Below are 14,917 nucleotides of genomic sequence, written 5' to 3' on the forward strand. Positions count from 1 at the left end.
CCAGCCTGGACGTGGCCCGCCATCCTCTCCGCCACCTGCGCACCTAGGCACCTGAAGGGCGGCTAAGTCGGGGCTTCGGCCCTGACCCAGGCGCACTCCTTCCTGTCCTCCCGCTGAGCCGTGCCCGACCTGCCCAAACACACACGGAGCCCGCGGTCACACTCCGAGGCATCGCTTCCGACGGACGCAACCCTCGCCCTCCACCGGGACCAGGGACTCGCCCGGTCCGCTGCCCCTTGCCTTCATATCACCTGTCTGCATCAAGAGAGACAGAGAGAGAGAGAGGGAGAGCTGAGAGACAGAGGGACAGAGACACACAGAGACAGAGCGAGTGACTGTGAAGGAAGGAGAAAGCAGACATAACTGCCCATGAGATAGCAGCAGAAATAACTTTTTGTGACATGCGGTTGGTGTTATTCCAAAACTGTCCACCAAATGACAGCAATGGATGAATATTCATGATGACAAACACTCAGGTGTTATCCTTAAAATACCCACCATATGGCAGCAGAGAAAAAAACTTTTTATTACATACACTCTGGTATTTTTTCAAGATACACACGAGATGGGCGCAGAAATTAATTTTTCATAGTGACCTACACTCGGGTGTTATTCCCAAAAATACCTACCAGATAGTGGCAGAAATGAAATCTTAATGATGACATACACTTGGGTGTTATTTTCAAAATGCCTACGAGATTACAGCAGATTATAACTTTTCATAACATGCACTCTTGTGTCATTTTTAAAATGCCCAGAACTGACAACAGAGAATAACTTTTAATGACATATATACAGGTGTTATTCCCAAGGTGCACAGGAGATGGCAGCAAAGAATAATTTTTCATAATGACATACACTCTGGTGTCACATAAGATGGAGACAGAAAATAACTTTTTATAACATACACCCAATTGTTATTCCTGAGATGCACACAAGATAACAGCATAGCATAACTTTCTACGATGACCTACATTTGATGTTGTACCTGAAATTTACACGAGATGGCAGCAGAGAATAACTGTTCATGATGATGTACACACAGGTATCTTCCCAAAATGCACGGAAGACAGAAGCAGAGAATAACTTTCTGACATACACTCTGGTGTTATCCCCAAAATCCCAATAAGATTTCAGCAGAGAATAACTTTTCATGACATACACTTGGATGTTTTTTTCTTTTTCAGATGTTATTTTTGAGCTACATACGAGACAACAGCAAAGAATGACTTTTCATGATGACATACAGTTGGGTGATATTCTTGATATGCCCACGAGATGGCAGCAGAAATAACTTTTCATGATGACATATTCTTGGGTGCTATTCCCAGAATGCACACCAGATGGCAGAAGAGAATAATTTCTTGTTACACGCATTCTGGTATTATTCCCAAGATGCACATGAGATGGAGGCAAACAATAAATATTCATGATTACCTGCACTAAAGCGCTGTTCCCGAGATGCCTGACCTGGCAGCAAAGAATAACTTCTCATGATGACATAACTGGGGTGTTATTCACGAGATGCCCACGAGATGGCAGTAGAGAATAACGTAATGATGACATATCCTAGGCTGGTATTACCGAAATGTCCACTAGATTGCAGCAGTGAATAACTTTCACGATGACACTCAGGCGTTATTTCTAAAATGCCCAACAGATGACAACAGAGTATAAAATTTATGATATACACTCTTGTGTTATTCCCAAGATGCACACAAAATGGCAGCAGAAAATAAATTTTTATGATGAGATACACTTGGGTGTTATTTTCAAAAAGCCCGAAAGATGGAAGCATTAAATAAATTTTATGATATGCACTTCTGTGTTGTTTTCAAAATACCCATGAGATGGCAGCAGAGAATACTTTTCATGACTAGCTTTCCTGTGTTTCCCAAGATGCACATGAAATAGCAGCAGACAAAAGTTTTCATAACATTCCCTAGGCTGTTATTTTCAAAATGCACATGAGATACTTGCAGAAATAACATTTTATGATATGCACTGTGGTGTTATTCTAAAAATGCCCACCAGATAGCAACATGAAAATCTTTATCGCATACACTCTGCTATCATTCCTAAGATGCATAGGAGATGAAGGCAGAAAAATGTTCATGACTACATTCATTCTGGTGTTATTCCCCAAATGCCCACAAGATGGCAGCAGAATAGAATTTGTTATAATGACATATACTTGAGTGTTATTTTCAAATTGCCCACGAGATGGCAGCAGACAATAACTTTCATGATATGAGTTCTTGTGCTTTACCCAAAGACACACATGAAATAGGGACAGTGAAAAACTTTTCATAAGAACAGGCCCTTGACTGTTATTTTCAAAATGCACACTAGATAGCAGCAGAAAGAAAATGAGGGGTTATTCCAAATGCCTACCAGATGGCACTGTAAAATAAATTTTGAGGATGAATTACGGTACGGTGTTATTTTCAAAATGTCCACGAGATTGCAGCAGAGTATAACTTTTCGTGACAATCACTTCTGTGTTATTCCCAAGATTCACGTCAAATAGCAGCAGAGAAAAATTTCATAACGACATACTCTGGGGTGTTTTTTTTTTTTTTTAATGCATACTAAATATAGCGGCAGAACAAGTTTTAATGATGTACACTGTAGTGTTATTCTCCAAATATCCACAAGATGGTAGCAGGAATAAATTTTATTACACTCACGTTATTCTCAAGATACGCAATAGATGAAGACAGATAATGAATATTTACGGTGTCCTACACCAGGTTTTATTCCCAAAATGTCAACCTGATGGCAGCAAAGAGTAACTTTTTTATTTAGTAACTTTTTATGACAGCAGGAAATAAATTTTAATGATGACATACACTTGGACGCTATTTTCAAAATACCCACGACACAGCATCAGAGACACTTTTCGTAATGACATGCCCTGGGTGATATTTTCAAAATGAACATGCAAAAAGGCTGACATAACTTTATGAGCAGCATTGTTATGTTATTCCCAAATCGCCCACGAGATGGCAGCAGAGGATAACAAATAACATTTCGTGACCTAACTTCTGGTGCTATTCTCAAAAGTGGCCACGAGATGGCAGCAGAGGATAACGAATAACATTTCGTGACTTAAACTCTGGTGCTATTCCCAAAATTTCCCACCAGATGGCAGCAGAGGATAACAAATAACATTTTGACTTACCCTTTGTTGTCATTCCCTAAATTGCCCACCAGATAGCAGCAGAGAAGAAAAATTTCCTGCCTTAAGGGCTCTGCCCACTCATTAAAATAAGAATCCAGATTCTTAGTACTAAGGTCACTTTGAAATAAATCCTATTTTAGACCCTTAACATGCCTCGTATAACGTATTGGTTCCATTTGTCAGATGAAGCAGGAAATGTGTTCTCTGAAGACTGATTCCAACAGTTATGAGTCCAGGGACCTACACTCACACAGGATCCTGCTCCCTCCCTAGAGCATGGCTCTCCCTTCTGCAGTGGAGCTCCGCACTCCCAGAGTGAGGCTCTCCCCTAGAAGTAGTGCTCCCCTCCAGAGCAGAGTCCCCACTTAGATTGGGGCTCTTCCTACAGTGGGGCCTCCTCCAAAGAGCTGGGCTCTCCCCCCAGCAGGAGGCTCCTGCATGAGAGCAGGGCTCCACCCCTGGAATGGGGCTTCCTCCAGAGCAGGACCCTACTGAATGTGAGGCTCCACTAGGAGTGGGATCCCCCATAAAAGGCAGTACCCCACAAGAGTGAGGCTCTTCAATAGCGTTGCTGTCCCCCAAAGAATGGGGTTCCCTACCTGAAGAGGGTCCCCCATCTCTGAACACAACTTTCCCTTCTATAGGAAGGCTCACCCGCATAAGAGCACAATGCCCCACTCAGTGCATGTCATCCCCTTCTGGAGTGGGACTCCACCCCTAGAATGAGGCTTCACCCCCTAATAGCAGAGTTCTTCCCTAAGACGTGGCTTCCCCACAAGAAAGAAGGGCTTCCTTCTGAGAAATGCTAAAATACAGCATGGACTTTGGGTGATTAACACGTAGCAGGGTAAGTTCACCAGTTATAGGAAATGTACCACTCCGGTGGGGGATGAGATACAGCAGGAGGCATGCTTGTGTGGGGGCAGAGAGTGTATATGCAATTTTTTCCTTTCAATTATGCCGTGAACCAAAACTTCTCTGAGAAAACTATAACCTTAAAAAGGATGTTTCTAAGAATGCTAATTGCATCTGTGCATAAGCTCAGTATTGGCTTATTGAAAGAACATATACATTACACTGCAATGCACGGAATACAAGATATAATGTCACATGACTAAAAGATATTTCTTCAGGTGACAGAACTCTGTTGCACCTGGTACAGTCGTCCCCCTTTAGCAGCAGGGCATACGATCCACGACTCCTGGTGGATGCCTGAAGCCGTGGATAATATCAAACCCTACAGAGACTGTTTTTTGTATACATACATACATATCTTTTCACTTAAAGGAAGTGCTTTATGGCTTCTCTTTGGCCTATCCAAATTGTCAGCATCACTGCTCTGGTGCTTTGGGCCATTATTAAGTCAAATAAGTGTCACTTGAACACAAGCACTGTGATACCAGAATGGTCAATGTGACAAGCCAGATGGCTACTAAGTGACTGATGCGTGGGTAGTGTATAGAGCATGACTGTGCACGCAAAGTTTAATAAAAAAAAATAACTTGGACTTTATAAAATTAAAAACTTCGTAAAAGACCTTGTTCAGAGATCCAAAAGAACAACCACGAACTGGGAGAAAATAGTTGCAAAACACGTATCTGATAAAGGATTTCTTCTCAGACTATACAAAGGAGTCTAAAACAAACAACCTCGTGAAAACTGGGTAAAAATCTGAACAGCCACCTGGCCAAGGAAGAAATGCAATCTGGAGAAGAGGGGCTCTGTGGAGAGTGACCTTGTGGTGATCTGATCACAAGTCCCTAACTGGGCGGGCCATGGGGGGGGGGTCGTCACACCCCAGGCGTAACTTCTTCGGTAGGAGGCTTGTCTCTGCCTCAGCCAAGCCTGTCCGCTGTCTCTGTGCACCTAGGTGACGCTCCCCGCCCCGAAGCTGCGGGCCCCGCCCCGGCCCTGCGCGCCCCGCCCCGGCCCTGCGCGCCCCGCCCCAGTGCTGCGCGCTCCGCTCGCGCCTCTGGGAACCTAAGGCGACAGGTCTCGCGTCCCTGTCGCTGTCTCTACGTCCTCTCCGGGCCCTGCCGCTGACCTGGGGGCGCCCCCGCTCACCGTCTCCCCCGCAGCAGCGGGAGGTCACGCCTCACAGGGAGCCCGCAGTGGCTCCTCCTGCTCCCCTGTGAAGTCCCATCTCCCGACCAGGCCCTGTTCGGCTCTGGCTGGTCCCCGCGCTTCTCCCGCTGCTGCTCCGGCCCCTGACCTGCCGTGCGGAGCGGCCGCTGCGGTTGAGGCTTGGCAGTGAGGCCCCTCTGGTCCCTCTCCTTTCCCAGCAACCCGCCTCTAAGTCTCAGTGCGTGCTCGTTTGTCCCCCAGCGCCTCCGAGGGGACCATACAAGCCCTGATGCGGCCCTGTGCGTACTGACTGGCACACACACGCACGCACACACCCTCACACTCCCGCACCGCCGGTATGTGAACCCCGGACACTCAGAGTGAGCACAGCCGGCTCCCCTCCGCAAAGGAGAAAACTTGTTTTGTCCCGTCTCAGTGTCTCTGAGTTTGCTCCCAACCTCCTCTGGACACGATAGCAAAGGTGTCACTGAAGAACTGTGTGGCCTCCCAAACGGGGCTCCCACCCTGTCTGTGCGCCTTTGTGTCTTGAAGTCACTCTTCCCTCGTTCCTGTTCCTCCCTTACCCCAGGCCACCTGCGTCTGCACACAAACCCCGCTACTGCTGACTGTGGGGATTTGGGCCCCCAGACCAGTCCCTGCGCCTCGGCTGGCCTGCTAAGTGGGGATGGTGACTGACCGCACCTGGAGGGCCATGCCAGGCGGGAGAGATGACACACAGCAGAAGCACCGGGGACAATGCTCGGTGCACGTTAGATGCTCAATCCGTGTGTGTTCGCTGTGGTTCTGATCAGATGACAATGACAAACGACTCAGATCAGGGCCTGTCCCTTTGGCCTGCTTTCTTCCTTGTGAAATGGGGTGGATGCTGAAAATACAGGAAGGGATCAGGAGGCTGCGTTCGGGTGTGAAGACCTTTGGGAAGTCTAGGGGAAGGGAACACCAGAATTCTTTGTACTTTGATGCTTTGATTGCAATTTTCCTGTGAGTCTGAAGTTATTTCAAAACAAAATTAAACAAGGCCGTGTCCTGAGTCCCAGCAGACATGATGAATGTGCAGCTTGGCCCATCACGTACAGCTCCACTACTCAGGTTCCCACCCAGGGCCCAGACTGTGTCAGGTGGTGCTGGGAAGCCTGGAGGCTCCCAAATAAAAAAAACAACCGAGGCCTTCAGCCCAAGAGCAGGAGCCTCCCAAGTACATTCTCAGTACAAACTCAACTCACATTACATCACAACCCACTTACTTGTCCTCAAGCCTATCCTTCACGTATCAAAAATTAATAGATGTTAATTAAAAATTTTAGAACACTTGTAGATTTACAGAAAAGTTGACAGTACAGAGAGCTCCCATACACCTCTCTCCTGCACAGAATTTACCTTACTATTAAGGACTTGTATTAATGCAGCACATTTGTCACAATTAGTGAACTGATACTTATTCATTATTATTAACTAAAGTCTGCAGTTTACATTGTCTCACTCTTTTTCTTGTACAGGACTGTGGGTTTTGACAATGCGTAATGACTTGTGTCCACCAGTATAGCAGCATAAAGAATAATTTCCCCTCCGTACAAATCCCCAAAGCTTCATCTGTTCCTCCTCCTCCCCATGAACCCCGTGAACCCCGGACGCCACTGATCTTTCCCCCAGCCCTGGACCTTTGCCTTTTCCAGAATGTCATACGATTGGAACCACACGGCCTGCAGCCTTTGAAGACTGGCTTCTTTCCCTTAGTCATGTGCTCTTACGGTTCCTTCGTGTCTTTTCCTGGCTTGGTAGCTCATTTCTTTTTAGCGCAGACTAACATTTTCTTGCATGGATGCACTGCCATTCTTTATCCACTCACCTGCTGAAGGACATCGTGGTTGCTTTCAGTTTTGTCAATTATGAATAAAGCTGCTATAAACACTCATGTACAGGTTTTCAGCTCCTTTGGGTAAATACAAACTGTGACTGCTAAATCGTACAATAAGAATGCATTAAGTTTTGCAAGAAACGCAAACTGTATTTCAAAGTGGTTGTACCATTTGTTTTCCCATTGACTTTACTGCTTTTCCTGAGTATAAGGTTAGAACATGTCTGTAGGATGTTACAATGAGGGTCCCAATTCTTTACCCCTCTCTACACCCACACTCCTTGCCATCTGACTAGTAAGCGTCTCACTAGGACCCTGAACTCAGCCACATGACTTGTTTGGGCCAGGGGGATGTTTAGCAGGTGTGATGGGGGCAGACGCTTTCGATTCTCTTCCATGATTGACTTACTTGCATTTCCATCGTTGCCACGAGACTATCTCCAGTCTAGACTTGCCCACACGATAAGAGATAATGTGGCACAGAGTCACCTCGACTGTCCTAGCCAAGGCCAGTCTAGATCAGCCAGCCTACGCTCCAACAGGAAAGAGCCCAGACGAGGTCAGCTGAGTCACCTGGCCACACACTGAGTGTGAGCAGGAAGCAGGCCGGGCAGGCTGCAGTGGCATTACTGTGGCATCAGGTAACCAATGCAATTCTCAGTCCCCAAACTGAAGCCATGTAGAAAAGTGTAGAAGATTAAATGAAAACTGCCTGAAATCTCAGAGGCAGCCACCGTGACATCTGGTGAACATCTCTTCACACGCGCATGTGCGCACAGTCACTTTGGCAAGATGGGGGAGGGTTCTGTGGCAATGACCACAAAGGTAAGGATATGATGTCGTCCTTGTAATGACAGTTGTTTGCCTCAGTGTGATGAAAGACGTACCACTGCGCGTGGAGAGAGGAAATTGAAAGGCTAAGGTCTCGGAGAGCTTGAACGACATCGCGAACATGATGGATAAGACATTCAGGACAATAAAAGAAACAGGATGGGGCCTTGGGGAAAATCTAGCTGGCTCATTTAAAACCCCGTCTTGTTGCCCAGGACCCTGGGGTTCGTCCATTCTTTCAGTGATTATTTATTGATGCACACTATGTGTCTTCACATCTTAGGAGCAAGGCACTGAAAAGGTGAATAGGATGTGGTCCCTTTCCCTGAGGAAAGAGTGACCGGGTAATTAGGTACCACGTGATGCCAGTTCTGAGAGGGACAATGGCCTTGGAAGCTTTCTAGAGGAAGGGCCAACCACGCAGGCATCTGATGGGTGGGTGGCAGTTCGCCGTTTTGAGGGTGAGTGGAACAAGTTGGGGAGAGTGATAGGGAAGGAACAGAATTTGCAAAGGTGTGAAGGCAAGACCAGCCCCTGGGGTAATCGATATGAGATCAGGACGGCTGAGAGGGCAAGGGGAGTGACAAGACAGGAAGAACAGGGACACGGGGTTCCAATGCAGAGCAGACGGGGACACGGGGTTCCAATGCAGAGCAGACGGGGACACGGGGTTCCAATGCAGAGCAGACGGGGACACGGGGTTCCAATGCAGAGCAGCAGCTTTTGTACCTCTGTAATGACACCCCGCAGGCGGAAATGCCTTTTCTGTTTTAACCAGTGCACTCGCATGCACACGTAAGCGCACACATGTCAACAAAGCAACATTTCACCCTTCCACATGCCAATCGTTCTGATATTTTCTATTCTTGTCTTATTTTGTTTTTAAAATGTTGGTCATGGGTGAAATAAGCTGATCACAGACGAGCAGAGATCATGTGACTTGATTTACATGAAATACTGTAATAGCCAAAACTAATCTATAGGAGTGGAACAGAGACCAGTGGAGGCCTGGGGTGCAGGCGGGGTACGGCAAGGTTAACTGCAAAGAAGCTGAAGAGAACTTTCTCAGGAGATGGACATGCTCTACGTCGCGAGTGGGGTGGTGGTTACGCAGGCGGATGCATTTGTTAAAAACAGATACATTAACACGAGTGCACGTGAGGAAGCCTGGGGCGTGTGCTGCTGCTCTGCATTTTGACAAGAGATTTGCCTTGCGGAGGCAAGTGCCTCTGTCAGAGTCACAACGCTGTGCACTTCAGACGAGTGCCTTTCATCGTCTATAAATTTTACATTAAAAATTGTGGACGAATATTGAACCATGGTCGATATGCACACTGAAGTGTTAAGAAAAAGCATTCTGTTATCCACAACTCACTTTTTGAAAAGCATCAAAAAATAAGATAGATTGGTAGATGGATACAGGAATGGGAAGATGGACAGATGTATCGTAAAGCAAACATAATAAAATGTTAATGCATGTCAAGGCAAATCACTGAAGGAAAACTAACCCTTTCAATAAATGCTGCTGCTAAAACTGCGTATCCACGTGCGAAAGAATGAAGTTGGACCTTTACCTCGCATCACATACAAAAATTAGCTCAAAATGGATCAAGGACTCATATATAAGAGCTAAACTACAAAACTCTTATGAGAAAATCAAGGTGTAAATAAATCTTCCTGAGTTTATATTATGCAATGGTTTCTTAGCGACAAAAGAAAAAATGACAAACTCGACATCATCAAATTTAAAAGCTTTTGTGCTTAAGGGAGTGAAAACACAACCCACAGAATGGAATAAAACTTTTGCAAATCAGCAGTCCTGTAAGAGGCTTGTATTTAGAATATGTAAACAACTGTAATTAGTAATAACAATGCAAACAACCCAATTCAAAAATGGGAAAGGGTCTGAATAGACAGTTCTCCAAAGAAGATATGCAAGTGGCTGAGCAGCTCATGAAAAGCTGCTCAGCATCATCAGGGAAATGCAAATCAAACCACAGTGAGATCCCGCTTCACACCTACCAGCGCTGTCATCAAAAAGAGGGTCAGCGGGCAAGTGTGGGTCGGGGCGCAGAGCGGGCCCTCGGACCCTGCTGCCGGGCCCCGAGGTGCTGCAGTCACTTTGGAAACCAGTCCGGCTGCTCCTCACAGGATCTAAACATGTCGGTACCAAATGACCCAGCAGCCTCGCGTCCATGTAAGAACCTGTGTGTGACTGTCCACAGCGGCGTTAGCCAAGCAGCCAGGAAGAGAAACGCCCCAGAAGTTCACCAAACGGCTGTGGACGGGTAAATGTGGCGTGTCCAAGCAAGGGAGGGTTCCTCGGGAGTTTAAAGGCTGAAGTGCTGGTACACGCTGTGTGACCCCGTTTTCGTGGGAAGTAGACTGGTGTTGCCCAGGATGGGAGATGGGTCTGGGGGTGTAGGACACGCAGGTTAAGGGGTGCGGGGTTTCTTCCCGAGGTGATGAAAATGGACTAATGTTGGTTGTAGTGGAGGCTGCACAAATCTGTGAATACACTAAAACAATTGAACTGTACACTTTAAATGTATGCATCGTATAGTTTACATCTCAATAACGCTGTTTTAAAAATTGCACTTCACCCAATTTAAAAGGCTCTAACTCTTCAAAAGATACTACCGAGGAAATAAAAAGGCAAGCCACAGACCGAGAAACTATTTGGAGATTGTATATCTGATAAAGGACTTATATTTATTGTCTACAAAGACCTCTCAAAACTCAGTAAGAAAACAACTAAATTTTTAAAAATGAGCAAAAGACCTGTCCAGACGTTTCACTGATAAATATGGACAGATAGCAAATAAGCACAGGAAGAGATGTCCGACACCCTCAGTCACCAGGGAAGTGCAAACTGAAACCACACCGAGATTCCCCAACACACGTGTTGGGATGGGTCCGATTTTAAAAATACATCACAACACCAAGTGATGGTGAGGACCGAAACAGCTGGAATTCTCATGATTGCTGCTGGGAACACAAAATGGTGCGGTCTTTTGGGAGACAGTTTGATGGTTTCTTATAAACATAAAACATCTGTTTCACCATATGACCCACTTTCCTACCCCTGGGTATTCACCCCAGAGAAACGAAAAGGTAGGTTCGCACAAAAACCTATCTGCAAATGTTTATGGCGACTTTATTGATAATTGCCGAAAAATGGAAACAACCCAGATGCCTCTCAGCTGATGAGTGGATAAACCGTACAAAGTGGAATATTATTTAGCAATTTAAAAAGTCTCCCAATGCGCACGACACTATGGAAAAACCTGCAACGCACTGTGCCTCGTGACAGAAGCCAGACTCCGAGTGCCGCACGCTGTGCGACTCCGCCACTCACGCGACAAAGTGCAGGGAGAGGAAACAGACCCGGGCCGGGGTGGAGGGCGATGTGGGGTGGGAGGAAGGCGCAGGGGAGACCTTTTTGGGTTGGGACTATTCCCTGTGGTGGCTGTGCTGGTGGCTGCTCCACTGTTTGTCAAAACTCACAGAACTGTACACCAAAATGGGTGGCTCTCATAATATGTAAATTATACCTGTGTCTAAAAAATTAATATATGTGAACGGTAGAATCCACACGCTGTGAACCTGGGTGTTCACTGAGCGAGTTTCAACTTTTTGTTCTGTTCGAACGTGTTCGTGTTCAGAGGTGTGGAAACAGGACGTCGGAAAGGTGTTAGGCGGTGACACATAAGTGTACGTGTGACCAAAACGAATGAAATACTGAGACACTTCACCCTTCAAACCCTAAACAATAGCAAATATGCACATTAGAACACTGTAGGTCATAACCCGCTAACTTGATTTTCTAAGCTGGGGTGGGCCGTGACCTTCGGTTTGAAAACCACTGCATCAGCCCATGTTTAGGCATTTGAACTTTAACCTGAGGGAGCCTGGGGAGGGTGGGGCCTCCAGAAGCCAGCTGAGCTGAGCCCAGTTCTCACTCTGGGGTGAGGGCCAGTTGGAAGTCCTGGGGAACAGCTGGGCCTGTGCCCAGCTCAGAGGGAAGTGGCTGCCTGGGGTCCCCAGGGAAACTGGACACGGGAAAGGATCTGTGTCCTGCACCAGGGACCCGGCTGGGGCGCAGGGCAGTCCACATTCTGGGACTTACCTGCGTGGAGGAAAACCATGGGCCCTCCCGCACTACCTGGACCAGTTCAGACCCTGGATTTCCACTCGACTCCGGACAGGAGAGGCTCCCAGAGCGACAGTGATCAGTTTTCTCACGAGCCTCGGCACTGGATGCACAAGGATGGGCTTAATTTATTAGTAAAATCGTGTTTCCTGCATCCTAGACAATTGTGGTTGGGAAAAAATCCATCCCCATTATATCTGATTTATATATTGGAGTTGCACTTAATTTCAATTTATAAAGGTGTCTGTGAGAAAGACAATGTTCTGCTGGTCGAAAGTGTAAGTTTGGAAACATCTCACTCAGCTCATTTCTGCAGATTGAAACCTGCAATTCAGACTTATTTCTGCAGATGGGTCTCACCTACCCTTGGTCTTGGAGCGCGCCAGACAAAGCCCCAGTGTCCTCCTCGCCAGCCCCATCTCCCGACATCCGTGCCGTCTCCCCGACCTTCAGAACGCACAGTGTGAGGAGAAGCAATGTCTTGTGCACCTCGGTCCTTCGCATGGAACTTTTCCCTCTCTTGTCCCCCTGGCGAACTCCTCCTGTTCACCCTCCAGCCCCTGGCTTGAGCCGCTCACCTGAGCAGGCTTCCCTGGATTCTTTCTCCTCATGGCAGAGGCAAGATTCCCTCCTCTGCATTTCCACTTATCTGTGCGTGCAGCTGTAAAGTCGGGCTGGCTTTCTCTCCGAATGTACGAAATGCCATAGACATTTGTTGCACAAATAAAATTAAGTCTGATGTCAAGCGTTCACGACGCAGAGTATAATGTTCCCCTCCGTGGTTGCTGGTGTCACTCCCAACCTCCAGGGTGACACAGAGGGAGAGGTGTCAGGCGCAGCACACTGTGCAGCGTCCTCGGCGTCCGCCCGCCCCTGGTGGGTGGTGGTCGCTGCCCCTTACCAGCCTGGGCAGGCGTGTCCAGGGTGTGCTGGGTGAAGCCACCCGTCAGAGCATCACGCGGTCATTGCCACGGCACTCGTCACCTCCCTGAGCACCAGGAGGCAGCACCGCATTGACACACATCGTGAAGATACCCACACCCCCTTCCCGGTCTGGGGAACACTCCTCCTCCTGAGGCCCCTGCTTCTGCTCCTTATCGTTGGAAACGCAGGTCGGACTCACTGCCTATGGGGGAGGCAAGGCCAGCAGTTCTTACTGACCCACACCCCGCCACACGCCGACCAGCGCCCACCTCACCGGGGTGCACGGGCTCGTTTCCTGCCTGGGCTGTCCTCTGAACTGTGAGCCTTTTGAGGTCAAGGGCTGTGCCACTGACTCTGGGCTCTGAAAGGCCAAGAGTGCGCTTTCTGATCGTGTGGCCCTGATGAGCTTCTCAAAACTGCCTGTAAAATGGGGACAGCAAGAACGCCCAGCTCGTAGAAGTGTGGCTGGGACGAACCCAGGTAAAATGTGCTAATCCCTTAGAAGTGCGCCTGGCACGGCCTGAAGGCTTGACGAAACAGTAGCTGCTCTTCTCACTTTTCATTCTCACTGTTGTTGCTGCAGCCATGTTCGCTCGCCTAGCCACAGTCACTCCCAACTTCTTTTTTCCAAAGGCAAAGTGCTGGCTTTCCCAGCCGTGCTTGCAACTGGGGCATGGGTGTGCAAAAGGCTTCTGGGAAAGATTTCCCCCTCTGATAAAAAGATAGAGATTTTAGCCATTGCTATGGAGAGAGGTGATGCTGGGAGCTGCGGCAGGCATCTCATGACCATGAGGGCAGAGCTAAGGATAAAGGCCATCATGCTGAAGATGTTGGAACGGAAAGAGGGAAGGGCCCTTCTGATATTGCTGAGTGGCTGCCCGAACCCTGAGACCTCCTTCCTACCTTAAATACTTTGTCAAATCTTATCTGGAATGTTCTTACATAGAGGCTACTGTTAGTTGGGTATTCTGGTATCAGCAGCTGAACATATTTCATTGAATATCTTACTATGGAAATTTATATTGAGTAACTGGTATTTTCTATCTGTGGTCCTCAGGTTTTCCTCTACACACCAGGAAAGCACTCGTTTCATTACGAAGGGGTAGAGATTTTTACCAAGCTCTGAGCAAGTGTGGCCTTTTGTGGCCACATTGCCCCATTTTTGGAGCTGTCAGGTACCCTAGGGTTTTACGGGAAATCCCTCAACTTTAAATATTGATAATGAATTGAAATGTGTGCAGAACTGTACAGGACACACGAAACACGGAGTAATGGTGGCTCACACTTACTGGGGGCTTCCTCCGCGCCAGACACTCAACTGAGTGGTTCGCATGTATTAACTCATGTAAGCTTCACAACAATCCCATCCCTGCTTTACAGACGAGCAAGCTGCAAGGGAGCACTTCGTCCTGGGTCTCGGAGATACTGCGTTTAAAGCCTGGATCGAACCCAGGTCCAGCTCCAGAGCCCAAGCTGTCCCCATTCAGCAGATGCGGAAACTGAGGTCCAGGGAGGTTAAGGAGTCGTCGGAGCTCACAGGAGCGGAAACTGGCCAGGAAGGGGCTGCAGCTGGGTCACAGAGATAGAACCTCGCGCTGTTCTCGGACCAGGGCCTGGAACCCCAGCGTTTGCAGCGGGGTCCCCCCACCCCTAGCAGTGGTGTCCCTTCCTTCTCACGACCGCCCAGGCAGGACGGCAGCTCCGGCTCACCGCAGGCCACGCGCGTCGTCCCGCACACCTCGCACAGACCACGGCGGCCCTCCTCGTGGGTCGCGGGCTGTCACTGCGGGGCGCCGCAGCCCTCCGCGGTAAGCTGCCCACAGCCACGCGGCGAGCGCGTGACACCCGACCCGACGCACGCACCCGCGGCACCATGGCAACGGCG

The 14,917-nt window shown here is 48.1% G+C and overlaps 1 long non-coding RNA gene across 1 annotated transcript; it reads right to left on the reverse strand.

Moving 5' to 3' along the window:
* Positions 1-9,750: 9,750 nt before the first annotated feature.
* Positions 9,751-14,893, reverse strand: LOC118606784. The gene is made up of 2 exons (XR_004952616.1): positions 14,322-14,893; positions 9,751-13,743 (listed from the first exon to the last, which is right to left on the reverse strand). It is a non-coding gene; the product is annotated as an uncharacterized LOC118606784 (long non-coding RNA).
* Positions 14,894-14,917: the final 24 nt, after the last annotated feature.

Source organism: Rousettus aegyptiacus, unplaced genomic scaffold (genome assembly GCF_014176215.1).
Source record: "Rousettus aegyptiacus isolate mRouAeg1 unplaced genomic scaffold, mRouAeg1.p scaffold_m13_p_8, whole genome shotgun sequence".
Taxonomy (NCBI): Eukaryota; Metazoa; Chordata; class Mammalia; order Chiroptera; family Pteropodidae; genus Rousettus; species Rousettus aegyptiacus.